Source organism: Hemicordylus capensis, chromosome 5 (genome assembly GCF_027244095.1).
Source record: "Hemicordylus capensis ecotype Gifberg chromosome 5, rHemCap1.1.pri, whole genome shotgun sequence".
Lineage (NCBI taxonomy): Eukaryota > Metazoa > Chordata > Lepidosauria > Squamata > Cordylidae > Hemicordylus > Hemicordylus capensis.
In genome coordinates, this window is record NC_069661.1 from 144,015,039 (window position 1) to 144,031,713 (window position 16,675).

The 16,675-nt window shown below is 44.8% G+C and overlaps 1 protein-coding gene across 2 annotated transcripts in view; it reads left to right on the forward strand.

Moving 5' to 3' along the window:
* The first annotated feature begins 16,002 nt into the window (after window positions 1–16,002).
* Window positions 16,003–16,675, forward strand: part of RASSF8 (Ras association domain family member 8) — a 146,199-nt gene continuing 145,526 nt past the window's right edge. Inside the window, exon 1 of one of the 2 annotated variants that reach the window (XM_053255222.1) lies at window positions 16,003–16,645. The gene's annotated coding sequence lies outside the window, so the exon portion shown is untranslated. The remainder of the gene's footprint in view (window positions 16,646–16,675) is intronic. The other variant, XM_053255220.1, reaches the window with a different exon arrangement.

The following is a 16,675-nucleotide window of genomic DNA, read 5'->3' on the forward strand; positions in this document are numbered from 1 at the left end:
ATTCGATTCTATACTGCCCTTCCAAAAATGGCTTAGGCTGGTTTACACAGAGAAATAACAAACAAATAAGATGGAACCCTGTCCCCAAAGGGCTCACAATCTAAAAAGAAACACAAGATAGACCCCAGCAACAGTCACTGGAGGTACTGTGCTGGGGGTGGAGAGGGCCAGTTACTCTCCCCCTGCTAAATAAAGAGAATCACCATGTTAAAAGGTGCCTCTTTGCCAAGTTAGCAGGCAACTCCATTCCTGTTGACTTCTAGGAAACAACTGAAAACACATCTCTTCAGCAAAGCTTTTTAGCTATCTAGTAGATCTTATAGGCTATTTTAATTCAAATTTATATGTTTTAATTGTTTTAAAATTCATTGGTTTGTTTTACTTTTGTAAACTGCCTAGATTCTGGGGTGGAGCTGGGGGAACCTCAGGAGCTTGGGGGCCTGGGTTCTTTGAACCCATCCACTCAATTATAGCTACACCCCTGCAAATATGTTAAACAAACAAACAAACAAACAAATAAAATATTGAGGACTGCACAGTCTAGTCCAGGGATTCTCAACGCTGGGTCCCCAGATGTTCTTGGACTTCAACTCCCATAATCCCCAGCCCCAGTAGCCTTTGGTTGGGGATTATGGGAGTTGAAGTCCACTAATATCCGGAGACCTAGCGTTGAGGATCCCTGGTCTAGTCCATGGGGTGTGGGAATGAAACCTTATGTGTGAAGTGTAAAACTGTCTCAAATGAAAACATGCAATATACATTTTGCATTTGAGGGACTCTAGTGGTAGGATTCAGGCACCTAATCCTACTTCACCAAAACAGCTCCTAGGTGGAGGAAATTACTGGCCTAATCTCTGCAGCACTCAATGCCACCCATATAATGGCCAGAGACAATACTGTGACCTTTCAGTCCTGGTGACCTGAGGGACCAGTATGGGCTGAGCTGTCTCTATCTTATATTTTCCCCAGGTTTGGGATCAATCTGATCAATTTATTCAGACACCTCTCCTTAAACACAACTTCTGTCTCCACTCCTTTGATTCTAGTCCATCTGATACAATACTTGGATCCAAGGAGGGCAAAAAGCATTTGAGGAACATTTGGCTAAAAGCATCAAGGGGAATAACAATACATATATACATACATATCCTAGAAGCAGAAAACCTGCCAGGGAGGCAGTTGGTCTGTTATATAATGATGGAGTGAAAGGGATTATTAATTAAGGAGGATATTTTATTTTAGTTATATACCACCCCTCCAAAAAATGGCTCGGAGCAGCACAAATAAAAACTATTAAAATCAATTAACAGTTAAAATCAAAACTAAATCAACCAAACAATTAAAATCATTTAAACATTAAAAACATTAACATTAAAATCATTTAAAACCAGCATTAAAAATATAAACCATGAAATCTAATTAAAAGCCCGCATGAATAAATGTGTCTTCAGCAAACATTCAACTTTTTAAAAGTTGCCAGAGATGGGAAGGCTCTTATTTCAATAGGGAGTGCATTCCAGAGTCCAGAGGCAGCAACGGAGAAAGCCCCTCCTGAGTAGCTGCCAAGTGAATTGGTGGCAACTGCAGATGAACCTCTCTAGATGATCTCAACAGACAGTGGGACCCATGATGAGGAAGATGTTATCTTAAATATCCAGGGCCTAAGCTGTTTAGAACTTTATAGGTAATAACTAGCACCTTGTATTTTGCCTGGAAATGTATCAGCAGCCAGTGCAATTCTTTCAACACAGGAGTGATATGGTCTCTCCTAGATGACCCAGAGACCAACCTGACCATTGCATTCTGGACCAACTGCAGTTTCCGGACTACATACAAAGGCAACCCCAAACAGAGCGCATTGCAGTAATCCAGCCTAGAGATTACCACCATATGTACCACCATTTTGAGGTCATTCATCTCAAGAAATGGACTCAGCTGGTGTATCAGCCGAAGCTGATAAAAAGCACCTCTGGCCACCACCTCAACCTGGGACACCAGGGAGAGGTTCAGATCCAGAAGCACCCCCATACTGCGTACCTGTTTCTCCTGGGGAAGTGTGACCCCATCCAGAAATGGCAGATCAATATTGTCTCCTGAGTTCTGACCCTGCACAATAAGTACCTCCATATTATCCTGATTCAGCCTCAGTTTGTTATCCCTCATCCAGCCTATTACTGCCTCCAGGTAGGCATTTAGGGAAATTATGCATTCTCCCAATGAGGATGACATGGAGAAGTAGATTTGGGTGTCATCAGCATACTCATCACACCCTGCACCAAATCTCCTGATGATCTCTCCCAGCGGTTTCATATAGATGTTAAACAACATTGGAGATAATATGGAGCCCTGAGGGACACCATAAGAAAGTTCAGATTTAGAGGAACAACAGTCTCCAAGGGACACCATCTGGAATCTGCCAGTGAGGTAGGAGCAGAACCACTGCAAAGCAGTGCCTCCCACCCCCAATCCCCTCAGACATTTCAGAAGGATACTATGGTCAATAGTATCGAAAGCTGCCAAGAGATCCAAAATGACCAACAGAGTCACACTCTTTCTCACTCACACTCCATTTCCCAATTGGAGATCATCCATCAAGCCAACCAAGGCAGTCTCCACCCCATGGCCCACCCGAAAGCCAGTTTGAAGTGAGTCTAGATTATCAGTTTCCTCCAAGATTGCTTGGAGCTGGGAGGCCACCACCTTCTCAATCACCTTGCCTACCCATGGAAGGTTGGAAAAAGGCCCATAGTTGCTTAACTCTGAGGGATACAAGGCAGGCTTCTTCAGAAGTGGTCTAATGATTGCCTCCTGCAGACAAGGAGGCATTCTGCCTTCCTTCAGAGAAACATTTATAATATCTACCAGGCCCTCTACAACAGCCTCCCTGCCAGATAGTATACTTCATGTTGGGCAAGGATCAAGAGGACAGGTGGTAGGCCGCACCATTCTGAGCAACTTGTCCACATCTTCAGGAGTCACAAACTGAAATTGATCCAGGGTCATCACATAAGAGGAGCTGCTGGACACCACGGCATCAGACTCTGTAACATTTGTGGAGTTTGAATCTATGTTGGCTCAAATAAAAAATATTTTGTCCACAAAAAACTCATTAAAAATGTCACAGTGAGTAACTGTTGGTTCCAAGTACCAATTCAAGATGGAAAGGGTGCACATTAGCCCCTTCACAATCCTGAACAATTCCGCCAGACATGAACTTGCAGATGCGATATGGGAGGAAAATAATTGCTTCTTTGCCACACGTATCGCTTGAGCATAGCTCTTCAAATGCACTCTATGTAGTAATCTGTAGGATTCAAGTTGAGTCTTTCTCCACTTCCATTCTAGTCCTCTACCTCACCGCTTCAGCTCCTGTAGTTCTTCCATATACCAAGTTCTTCCGTATATGTAGTTCTTCCATATACCGTTTCAAAGCAAGTCAGAGAGGATGCTTAGGAGCAAATGTATCCACTACCCTGGTGAGTTGATTACCGTATTTTATGGACTATAAGACTCACTTTTTTCCTCGAAAAATATCCGCCAAAATTCAGGTGCGTCTTATATGTTTTAACAGTTTAATATGTTAAAACTCTGAAAAACTGGATTAAAATGAAGGTGCGTCTTATAGTCCATAGCGTCTTATAGTCCGTAAAATACGGTATTCCAGTTATCCACCAGAGTGTAGACAGGATCACCAGCAGAGCCAACACTAAATCCCTCCAAGACTTCTTGGAATCCTATTGGATCCAATAACCTTCTCAGGAGGACCATATGAATGGGCCCCCCACCCATTCAGGGGTGGTAGTGAGTCCCACCTTAACCAGATGGTGGTCCGTCCATGACAATAAGGAAATCACAGGAGTCCCCACCCATGGAGCACCACCCTGTTCAGAGTGACAGACCAGATCAAGCATGTGACCAGCAATATCCATCGGTCCCGAGACCACTCGGGATAGGCCCATAGTCATCATGGCTGCTATGAATTCTTGAGCTGCCCTGAACAAATTGGTCCCAAAGTGAACAATGAAGTCACTCAGCACCACAAGCCTGGGAAACTCCAACGCCAAACCCAAGACCCAGTCCACCAGCTCAGTTAGGGACACTGTTGGGCAGTGGGGTAGGGATATGCAAACAGGTTTCAATTTGAACCAGTTCGAATTCAAACCAGTTTGGTTCGAAGGTTAAAACTCAACCCAAACAGGGCATTGAATTGGCAATGAGGGTCCAAGTTAGAACCAAAAAGAGCCTCGTTCTATTTGAACTGGTTTGAGCTGTTGTGAGATCTAACGGCAACAGCAGCACCGACCCTCCCCTATCAAGCTGCTGACAGAGATCATCAGCCAAGGCGACAAGGACCGTTTCGACCCCATGCCCAGGCCAAAACCCAGACTGGAAGGGATCGAGAATCACTGCATCCTCCAAAAATGTCTGAAGTTGTACTGCTACTGCTCACTCTATCAATTTACCTTAAAAAGGCAAGTAAGCTGGCTCTGGGACATCCAGAGTAAGCTGGCTCTGGGACATCCAACGATGGCTTCTTCAAAAGTGGCCTAACCTTCAGCTCTCCTGGGAAAATCTCCATCTCCAGGGAAAGATTGATAATATTCCCAAGGGAGGTCTAGTAAGAACCTCCCTTGGGAAGTTGTTCTATTAAGAACTAATCAGTCTACTTTCCTTTCACTGTCTCTACAACTGAACTAAATTAGGTTCAGATCAACAAGTTAGATCTCTTGCACCTCAAACGTTAATGCATCTTGGATTGGGGTGGATGACATCATTACAAACTACACCATTGAGGTGTCCCTGTGTGTCACTCACTACAACTGTACCAAATTTGATTTAAATTGTTTAGACAGACCTCAGGTTAGTGCACTTAAACCTCAAAGGTTAACACGTCCACCATCGTGGATTGGGGTGGATGACATCATCACAAACTACACCAACAGGGCATCCCAATGTGTCCATACAGTATAGAAAACTTGGTTCAAATTGGTTAGACTGTCCACAAGTTAGCGCACTTGTGCCTCAAATGTTTATATGTCCACCATCTTGAATTGGGTTGGATGACATCGTCACAAACTATGCCTTTGAGGTGTCCCTGTGTGTCCCTACAGCTGTAGCAAATTTGTTTCAAATCGCGTAAGCGATTCACAAGTTAGCCCACTTGCGCCTCCAAAATTTGCACGTCCGCCATCTTGAATCAGTGTGGATGACATCATCACAAACTATGCCTTTGAGGTGTCCCTGTGTGTCACTCACTGCAACTGTACTCAATTTGGTTCAAATGGGTTAGACAGTCCACAAATCAGCCAGCTTGCACCTCAGATATTCATGCGACCACCATCCCGGATTGGGGTGGATGACATCATCACAAACTACACCATTGAAGTGTCCCTATGTTCCCTACAGCTGCAGCAATTTTGGTTCAAATCGGTTAAGCGGTTCACAAGTTATGCTGCTTGCTCCTCAAAAGTTTACACGTTCGCCATCTTGAATTGGTGTAGATTACATCATCACAAACTATGCCCTGTGTGTCATTCACTGCAACTGTATTCAGTTTGGTTTAAATGGGTTAGGTAGTCTACAAATTAGCCCACTTGTGCCTCAGATGTCCACATGATCGCCATTTTTAATCAGAGTGTATGACATCATCATACACCACACCATTAGAGCATTCCCATGGGTCCCTACAGCTCTAGCAATTTTGGTTCAGATCGGTTAGGCGGTTCACAAGTTAGCCCACTTGCGCCTCAAAAGTTTACATGTCCACCATCTTGGATTGGGGTGAATGACATCATCACAAACTACACCATTGAGGTGTCCCTATGTGTCCCTACAACTGTACCAGATTTGGTTCATATTGGTCCAGGCATGCAAAGTTGATGGCAGGGACACACACACGGACACACACACAGAATGCTGGGTGATCTCATAAACCTACTGGAAAGTAGGCTAAAAATTAACAAATTGTCAGGGCCAGATGGCATCCATCCAAGAGTCCTTAAATAACTCAAATGTGAGACTGACAACCTCCTTGCAAAAATATAGAATTTATCCCTACAATTAGTCTCTGTACCAGAGGACTGGAAATTAGCCAATGTAACACCGATTTTCAAAAAGGGATCTGGGCCAAGGGGGATCTGGGATATTACAGGCCGATTAGCTTAACATCTGTCTTGGGCAAATTGATGAAAAGTATGGTCAAGGATAAAATAGTTAAGCGTATAGAAGAAAAGGCGCTGCTGAAGGAGAACCAACATGGCTTCTGCAAGGTAAATCTTGTCTCACTAAACTTCTGGAGTTTTTTGAGAGTGTCAGCAAGCATGTGGATAAAAGTGATCCAGTTGACACTGTATACTTGGACTTCCAAAAAACGTTCAACAAAGTTCCGCATCAAAGACCCTTGAAAAAACTTAGTAGTCATGGGATAAGGGAACAGGTTCATGTGTGGATTGGTAACTGGCTAAAAAGTGGGAAGTAAGAAGTGGGGTCCCCCAGGGATCTGTACTGGGACCAGTGCTTTTTACTTTATTCATTGATGATCTAGAAGTTGGGGTAAGCAGTGAGGTGGCCAAATTTGCAGATGACAGCAAACTGTTTAGGGTAGTGTGAAATACACAACAGATTGTGAGGGGCTCCAAAAGGATATCTCCAAATTGGGGGAGTGGGTGACAAAATGGCAGATGTGGGTTCAATTTTAGCAAATGTAAAGTGATGCATACTGGGGCAAACCACCACCACCACCACCCCTTCACATATTCACATACAGTATATGCTGATGGGGTCTGAGCTGTTGGTGACTGACCAGGAGAGAGATCTGGGGGTGGCGGGGTGGACAGCTCATTGAAAGTGTCAACATAATGTGTGGCAGCAGCTTTGAAAAAGGCCAATTACATGCTTGGAATCATTAGGAATGTGACTGAAAATAAAACTGCTAATATCATGCCCTTATCCAAATCTATTGTGAGGCCACATTTGGAGTACTGTGTATAGTTCTGGTACCTCAAAAAGGACATTATAGAACTGGAGAAGGTGCAGAAGAGGGCAACCCAGATGATCAGGGGCCTAGAGCACCTTCCTTACGAGGTAAGGCTACAACACCTGGGGCTTTTTAGTTTAGAAAAAAGACGACTGCAGGGAGACATGTTAGAGGTCTATACAAGCAGAATCATGCATGGTGTGGAGAGAGATAAAATGTCCTCCCTCTCACATAACGCTAGAACCAGGGGTCATCCCAAGGAATTTAAGACCGAAAAAAGAAAGCACCTTTTCAACACAACACATAATTAACCTATGGAATTCTCTGCCACAAGATGTGGTGACAGGCACCAGCCTTGATGGCTATAAGAAGGGCTTAGATAAATTCATGGAGGACAGGTTTATCAATGGCCACTAGTCTGAGGGGTACAGGCCACTTTCAGCCTCGGAGGCAAGATGCCTCGAAATACCAGATGCAGGTGGGGGGGAGGGGTAACAGTAGGAGAGGGCATGCCCTCACCCCCTGCCTGTGGGCTTCCCAGAGGCATCTGGTGGGCAACTGTGTGAAACAGGATGCTGGACGAGACAGGCCTTGGGCCTGATCCAGCAGGGCTATTCTTATGTACTTGACCCTATTCTGTCTCGACCATGTCATCTGCTTTTGGCTCCATTTGATCCTCAGCTGCCTGTGCCAGAAATGGATCCTCAGATGTAGTCTGTCTCAGAGCTGGCCAGCACCTGAGAGTTGCAGCCCTGCAAACCTTTGGATGATAGCAGGAGTGTTTAAGCTATCTTTCTCTACTCGACTTGGACTTTTCTCAAGTTGCTCTATACTTGCAGTGAAACTTGAACTCTCCCCCATCCCAGATATGGATGACAATAGTGTTTACACATAATTTCTTTTTGCAACTCCCATCCACACTGAACACTCAAACTATGTCTTGAGCTGCTGGGAATCAAACTGGGGCTTCCAGATCTGTGCGCTGGTTTCTTCTGTGGCAAACCACTAGAGACTGCACAGTGGAGGAGGGAGAGGCTGTATTGCTCTCTTAAATCCCAGCATGGCTTCACCTTCCAAACAGCCCGTTTCTTCCGCCTGAGCTGCAGGGGCGTAACTATAATAGGGCAAGGGGAGACAGTTGTCGGGGCCCCCACTGCCTTGGGCCCCTCCGCAGAGGCAAGTCACATGACTGACGCCGCCAGCCATGCACCCGCCCAGGCTTCCTTCAGTTGTATTCATCCTCCAAAATTGATGTGGGTGCTAAGACCTGGAGCTACCAGAACAGCATTAGGGGTGTGCACGGAACCACCAACTGCGGTCTGGCACTGGGGTGGGGGGTAGCTTTAAGAGTGGCGGGAGGGTTTACTTACCCCTCCCGCTGCTTTCCCGCTCTGGCACCGTAATCTTAAGAGTAATTGGGGCAGCAGGATACCTCCCTGCCACCCCTTCCCTGATGTTGCCGAAAAATCTCCCAGGAGTGCTTTGCGCGCGCACATGTCACAGAGACGTGAAGCGCGCGCACGATGTCTCTGTGACGTGCGCGCACGCAAAGCACTCTTGGGAGGTTTTTCAGCAACGTCGGGGAAGGGGCGGCAGGGAGGTATCCTGCCACCCCAATTACTCTTAAGATTACGGCGCCAGAGCGGGAAAGCGGCGGGAGGGGTAAGTAAACCCTCCCGCTGCTCTTAAAGCTACCCTCCCCACCCCGAACTGAACCACCCAGGTCCGGACCGGTCCGGACCAGTCCGGAGGCTTTTTCAATGGCCTCCAGACCGGTCCGGCCCCATCCCTAAACAGCATGTCTTTCTCTAGTACCATTAAATGACTTGCATCGTCCACAATTTACAAAACCTTTTAAAAAATAATTTAGGATGATGTTCTATTGTGGCACATAGATAGATAGATAATTTTCCACTATGCTTTTTGTTACCACTATTCAGCCTCATTTAAAAATTTCTTTACTTCATGAGCTGAGCTTCAGTGAGGGGGGGCATTTTAAAATCTTGTCTCTGGGCCCACTCCAACCTTGCTACATCCCTGCTGAGCTGCTATGAATGCTTCCAGGTTGCTGGCTACAAGGCTTTTTGTGGGCAGCAGCTAGATTCTGCTCTTATTTGTACGTCTTGCTGGCTTTGCTCCAGGTATTTCTGCCTGTCTACTTACACCTTCATTGTCTCCTCTACTTGTTTCTTCCCATCCCAATCTGTCAAGTTTCCTGTCCATTTTCCTGCTTTACTTTCCGTTTCCTAGCCATCCCTTTGATCCATTTCTGTCACCTCCATCCCAACTAAGCTGTTTGTTCAGACCTTGGCTTGCTGCCTCTGGGCTTTGGGCCCAGTCCTCCAGGACTCAGGCTTAGATTCCCGTGAACTCTTCTGCCTATGTATGGCCCAGTATTGATAGGGGGCATGGCATGGTCACTGCTTGTAAAGAAACTTCTTCCCTTCTTCAGAGACAATTTCCCTGCTTACATTTTCCTTTGAACAGCTTTTGAACCATTGGTTTTGTGTTGGAGTAGGACCAGGAAGATCCGAGTTCAAATCCCCATTCAGCCATGAAGCTCACTGGGTGACTCTGGGCCAGTCATGTATCTCTCTGCCTAACCTACTTCACAGGACTGTTCTGAGGATAAACATAACCATGTACACCATGTTCATGCATAACCATGTACTCTGGGCTCCTTGAAGGAATAGCAGGATATAAATGTAAAAATAAAAATAAATGCCATTTCTAAGTTCCATGGAGGGAAGTGTGGAATGGAAAACTCCAAAAATGTCAGGTGCGTTTATGTGTGTGTGAAATGGGTTGAAGCTCAAATCTTTTAAACACTGTTCAAAAGATGTCAGTGTTCATAGTGGTGAACACAGGGCTGAAACCCATTGCTCTTGGTTGAACTGCATAGATTTAGTGGGATTTGCTTCTGAGTAATCCTCCTTAGTCTCAACAGCTGTTATCTTCTTGTCTTTCACAGCCACTTACATTCAACTGTTGTCTGTGCTGTACCAGCCCTTTTGATGAGCACTGCATTTGGATTTTTCCTAGACAGAGTCACTGTTGCCAGGGAGCACTGTCCTAAGATTATGTTTGAGTATTTAAGTACCCTACAGTACTGCTGCCCTTTAAATTGTCTCTCCTCCTTCATCTAGGAAAGAATGATGGCAATCCATTCCTGAATGTTGATTTCTCTTGCTTATTAAATGCATGTAGTAGATAATGATAGCTGAAATATCGTTTTGCTTTTACTCACTAGCAGGGCCATAGCGGCAGCGACAGCAGCCTGTGTGCAGCAAACACCAGTGGCCCGCAGCCCCCTAGCGATGCCCCCTTTGCATCTGATGTCAGACACGAAGGGGGCAGTTTTTGTTAGCTGTTGGTTGGTTAGTTATTTTGTGTGTTACTTTCTGGTGGGCGGAGGGAGGGTGAATGTTAGTAGTATTGAAAGGAGAAGTCCTCAACATAAGTTATTTGAATAGGTTTGTGATTTATATGGCTTAATTTTCACATCTGATGAAGGATTCTCTCAAGTAAATGTTGCATAGCACTGCAGCCAATTCTATACAGTTTATTCCAAGTAAAGCCTTAATGAACTCATTGGGGCTTACTCCCAAGTAACTGCTGTGTGCATAGGATTTCAACCCAAGGACATATCCCAAAAATGTTTATATTGTTGGGAAAGGGAGCAATGAGGCTTGCTTAAACAAGAACAATAAAAGAGAAATTGTATGCACTGCATGTGTATATTTGTCAGAAGAAAGGAAACTAGTGGGCTCTGTGTGTGACCAAATACATTGTGGTATTTTCAAGCGGTGTGAAATGTGTGTGTGCAGGTGCTACCTGCAAATAGGAGCTCAAAACTCCAACCCCACTTTAGTTGATCTTCTTAGCCTAGTCCTGCTTGGGATGAGGAATGAGGTTGCAAGGATGAGGAAAATTGGAGGCAATCCTGATAAAAGAAAGGATGAAGCTACTGGGAGAATAAGAGGTAGGGAGACTTCAGAGAAAGAGAGGACATTGCTATTTTCCACATTGGCACCTATAATTAACCACTCCAACAGCAGGATTACTTTACTCACAGCCAACCAACAGATTAATTTAGCACTAAATCAGCACTGAATAGCCAGCTTCCAAGTACTGGTGTGAATGATGGAGATTTTGGCTGAGACAAACAAACAACTTTACAGATGGAGAAAACCCTGGGCTGGTTCTTTCTACGTTATTTATCATATTTCTATGCTGCCTGACATGTGCATTACCAGGCGGTGTACATAACTTAGAATACAACAAATATAAAAACAGGATCAAACAAAACAATTATGATAGAAAACTAATTAAAATTAATTAAAAGCCTGAGAAAACAGATGCATCTTAAGGCTCTTTTAAAAAACAGTCAGAGATGAAGAAACTCTAATTTAAACAATAAGTGCATGCCAAAGCCCCGAGGCAGCCACAGAGAAGGCCCAGTCCCAAGTAGCCACCAAACCAGCTGGTGGTACCTGTAACTGGTCCTCCTGAGATGATCTTAATAGGCAGCAGGGTTTAGGACAAATGGGGCACTCTCTTAAATACCCAGAAACATATTGGCAGCCAGTGCAGTTCTTTTGAGATAGTTGTTATATGGTCTCTTCAGGTTATCTCTGCAACTCAGGGTCCCTGCAACTCGAGAGAGATTGAAACAATTGCACATGTGTTCTTTCATTGTCAATTTTACCAAGATATACAGCATAAATATATAACTCCTTGTATTAACTGTCATCAAGGTTGTACAGATTCTTTTTATCTAGACTATCTTTTAACTGACCAGAATACTTCAAGATCTTATAATGTGGCTAAATTCTGTATAATAGCCAGTAAAATTCATCAGGAGCTCTTTAAGAATCATTTCTAGCTGATCTATGTGTTTAACCACTGTATCATAACCTTGTTGGTTTATTTTGTTGGGCTTCTGTTTGTAAGCTGTACTAGTCTGTGACTAAAATAAAAGATGGATGGATGGATGGATGATCCCAGAGACCAGTCTGGCTGCACCATTCTGCACCAACTGAAGTTCTCGGACTGCATACAAAGGCAGCCTCACATAGAGTGCATTACAGTAGTCAAGCCTGGAGGTTACGGATATATGTACTACTGTTTCAAGGTCATTTTCCTCCAAAAATGGGCATAGCTGACGTATCAGATGAAGCTGATAAAAAGCTTCTCTGGCTGTTGCCTCAACCTGAGAGACCAGAGAGTTAGTGGTCCAGAAGTACTCCCAAGCGATGTAGTTGTTATTTCTGGGGGCATGAAACCCCATCCAGAACAGGCAGATCTAAAACATCTCTCGAGTTCTGCCCCGCCCCCCACAAGTCAGTACTTATTTGGATTCAACTTCAGTTTGTTATCCCTCATCCAGGCAGGCATTTTGGGGAAGTTATGCCATTTCCTGATGAAGTTGATATGGAGAAAAAGATTTGGGTGTCAAAAGCATATTGATAACAACCTGCATCAAATCTCCTGATGATCTCTCTCAGAGGTTTCATACAGATGTTAAAAAACATTGGAGACAGTATGGAGCCTTGTGCAACTCTGTAGCTTAGGGTTGGACCTGCCAAAAATGAGCCCTGCCTATGGTCACCCTGGCTCCCTCCCCTCCCCTCTGCCCCCACCCCCAGCTCCAAGAGACAGCAGCCACCACTGCTTGGAGGCGGAGCCATTTTCTATCTTTGTGTGATAAACTGGACAGTACTTGAGGTTCCAGCTGCCTTCAGAGATCCTGAGCTATAGGCTTTCCAGATCTAGGTATGAATAAGGTCACCCACAGCTCTAGCTTAGATGAATAAATAATTAATTTATTACTATGCATGTCCATCTTTCTGGGTTTCTCTTTCCCCTCTCCACCTTTTCCCATCTCAACAAGTATGAAAATGGTGGTGGGGATACTAGTTGAATCCATCCTTGAAGACTAATGGATTAGTATAAAGAAGATCTGAATTCAGTTTCAAATCAGTTATGGAGATAGACTCCACTCACTGAACAATTTTTCTGCTCTGCAGCCCATGTTGACATTTTCAGACAATCAATGTTGAACATGAACAATGTTGAATTTGTTCATGTTCAAGAACTTGCTTAAGAAGTTTCAGCATCTTCCCAGACTGAAGATCAACCTACATTTAGAACCTGAAATATTTCATAATGGTCTTCCATACTTCGTATTCACAATACGAAGTTGTTGATGCATACAAATCCAAAAGGTCAGTATAGGCAATTATAAAATGTTAATATTGTTTGCAAACTAGGAAAAAAGGTTTCAGTGGAAACATCTGTTCATTGGTTTAGATTTCCAGGCACATCCCTGTTTACATTTTTAAAAGTAAATACACTTTACATTTTTAAAAGTCTCAAATCAGGAAGCTAAAGCTATTTTGAACAAATATGAAATATATTGGGGGGAAATAGCCTTTTATATAGCAATTACAATGCGCAAAGGAGTCTGGTTTTCATCTCATTTATGTTGACAACAACCTGTGGGGTACTGTTGTTGTTGTTATTATTATTTCTTGTTTACACAGTCAGACAGGTGTGACTGTTATCCAGACATCGAGTCCTTCCCAAGGACCTGGGAAGGCTGAATTTTATCATCAATATTGTTGGTTATTATAGATATCGTTGCAAAATATAGGCTGTTCCCAGTAAAGTTGCTTTTTGTAATTGGCTGGTGGTGATTTCTGTGGCCCCTATGGTGTTGAGGTGCTCTTCAAGGTCTTTTGGAATTGCACCTAGGCTGCCAGTTACTACTGGGATTATTTCGGTCTTTTTCTGCCACAGCCTTTCAATTTCAATTTGTAGATCTTTGTATTTTGTTATTTTTTCCATTTCTTCTTCTTCTATTCTGCTATCCCCTGATATTGCTATGTCGATTATTTTGACTTGTTTTTCTTTCTTCTCAACTACAGTTATATCTGGTGTATTGTGTGGCAGATGTTTGTCTGTTTGTAGTCGAAAGTCCCATAATATTTTCACATATTCATTTTCGACAACTTTTTCAGTTTTATGGTCCCACCAGTTTTTGGCTACAGGTAGCTTGTATTTTTTGCAGATGTTCCAGTGTATCATCCCTGCTACCTTGTCATGCCTTTGTTTGTAGTCAGTCTGTGCGATCTTTTTACAACAGCTGATTAGGTGGTCCACAGTTTCATCTGCTTCTTTACAAAGGCGGCACTTGCTGTTTGTGGTGGATTTTTCGACTTTTGCTCTTATTGCATTTGTTCTTAGTGCCTGTTCTTGTACAGCCAGTATTAAACCCTCTGTTTCTTTCTTCAAGTTGCCATTATTATTATTATTATTATTATTATTATTATTATTATTATTATTTCGATTTCTATACCAGCCTTCCAAAAATGGCTCCGGGCGGTTTACACAGAGAATAAATAAGATGGCTCCCTGTCCCCAAAGTGCTCACATTCTAAAACGAAACATAAGATAGACACTAGCAACAGTCACTGGAAGTACTGTGCTGGGGGTGCATAGGGCCACCTGTTGCAACTTTACAGATGGCAAATTCACAACCCATGTACACACATGCAATGCAAGTGAATTTCCTGATGCAGGGCTTTCCTAGACTGCATAAATGAGAATACAGGTGGGCAGTTATCTTTTGGAAGCGGGGAGGATATTCGCCAAATTGTATGCTCATGTGCTGGCTCAGTGCCTATAGGCTGTCAGGACCTGGATGGGCCAAAACCAGCTCAGGCTTAATCCCTCCAAGACCGAGTTGCTCTTGTTCAGTTTGCAATCTGGCCAATTGCCGTGTGTGAGTTTATCTCTTGACGGGGTTGCAGTTCCCTTGAGAGAGACGGTTCGTGATCATGGCGGCCTTCTGGACTCGCAGCTCCTGCTTGAACAGCAGGTGGAGGTCGTGGCCAGGGATGCCTTTGCCCAGCTTCAGCTGGTTCGCCAGTTACGGCCTTTTCTCAACCGGCAGGCCCTGGCAACATGTCTTTGTTACCTCTCGCTTGGATTCCTGCAATGCGCTTTACCAAGGGTTGCCTTTGAAAACAATTTGGAAGTTTCAACTAGTCCAGAATGCAGTGGCCCGCCTCCTCATGGCTGGCTGTAGATTTGATAGTATTACACCTCTTTTACAGTCACTGCACTGGTTGCCTGTTTGCTCCCTGGTCCATTGAAAGTGCTGGTTCTCATCAACAAAACCCTTATGGGTTTAGCACCTGTATATTTCCAGGATCGCTTCTTTTGGCCAGTTGTATCCCATCCTGTGAGGTCTTCTCAGTTGGCCCTCCTTAGTGTCCCAGGCCCAGGTGTTGTATGCGGTGCCTGGGCCCATAGAAGGGCCTTCTCTGTGGACACCCCTCTTCTTTGGTTCTTTGGAACACCCTCCCCCCCCCCCCCGATTCGTTCGGCCCTCTCCGTCCTTAGTGGCTTTCAAGGCTCTTCTTGAGATCTACCTTTTTCATCAGGCTTTTGCCCTTTGATTTTTAAAAAAGAAGTTATTGCTATTGTTATTGCTCACCACCTAGAGTCTTTGGAAGAGGTGGTATACACAAAAAAATTAATTAATAAATAAAGCACATCAGGCTCACCAAGACATTATTCACAGCCCCTCAGCACAGGTAGTGAAACTGAATATTTGAATTGGACCCCTGATATGAGAATTCAGTTGAGATGCATGCCTGTGTGACTGAACTATCCTCAAAGAAGAATGTGTTAAGAACTCTAAGGCTTGGTTCATACATACACCCACATATCTGTATACTTGATCAACCGGGGATGAATATCTGAAATGACTCAACTGAAAAGCATTCGGTTTTTTTGAGGCAATACTAAAATTCTGCCCATAGAAGCTTATATCTGTGGTGACCTTTTCACACGCGCAAATAGTTATTCGATGCTGTAGACCCGTGTGTGAACGAGTGAACCATGGAAGTGCACGTGTGAACCATGTAACGAACCGCGTAACTAGTCACATGCAGTGCTCAGGCATGCATGTGTGAACCAGCCCTCCCCCGCTGCTGCTTTAAGAGCTCCCACAATGCCGTGCTAGTGTCCCAGTTCCGTTACACGGAGTCTCCTGGAGAAGGCGAGGATGAGTGCTTGTGTGCGAGCGAGGCAGAGGAGGCGGAGAGATGAGCTACTGTAACCAGAGAGCTGAAGCGAAGCAGGACGGTCGTCGGAGAAAGCTTTGGAACCGCGCAGAGTGGAGGAAAGGGGAGGAGCTGCCCTCCAGGGCCCCGCCACTAGCCAAAGAGAGCGGGGAAACAAGCAAACCAGCCAGCCTCAAACTCCCGTGCCCTCGGCAAAGCCCGCCCCGCAGCTCTGCAGCGAGCTCAGCGTCTCGCTACTGACGAGTGAGGAGGGAAAGGAAGACGGGAACTTCCCTGGAGCACCGCAAGAGAGGGAGGGAGACGGGGGCTGGCTGTCTCTGCCTCGCCAGACTCCGCAGCACCTTCTTTCTCTCTCGCTCGTTGGGAAGGGTGAAAAGAAGGCGAAGCTGCACCGCTCTGCGCTCGGCGCTTCTGGCTGCCCGGAGTAGGGAAGGGACGGAGGCGGTCTGGTGCCGGGCTCGCCTTTTCCAGCCCAGCGAGGAGAGTAGCCCGCTGCAGTATCCCAGAGGTGGCGGGAGCAACAGTCGTTGCCGCCTCCTTCCTCGGCTTAGCTGGATTCTGCCGTAGAAAAGCGGTAAGGGAAAACTTTGGAGTTCGAGTCGCC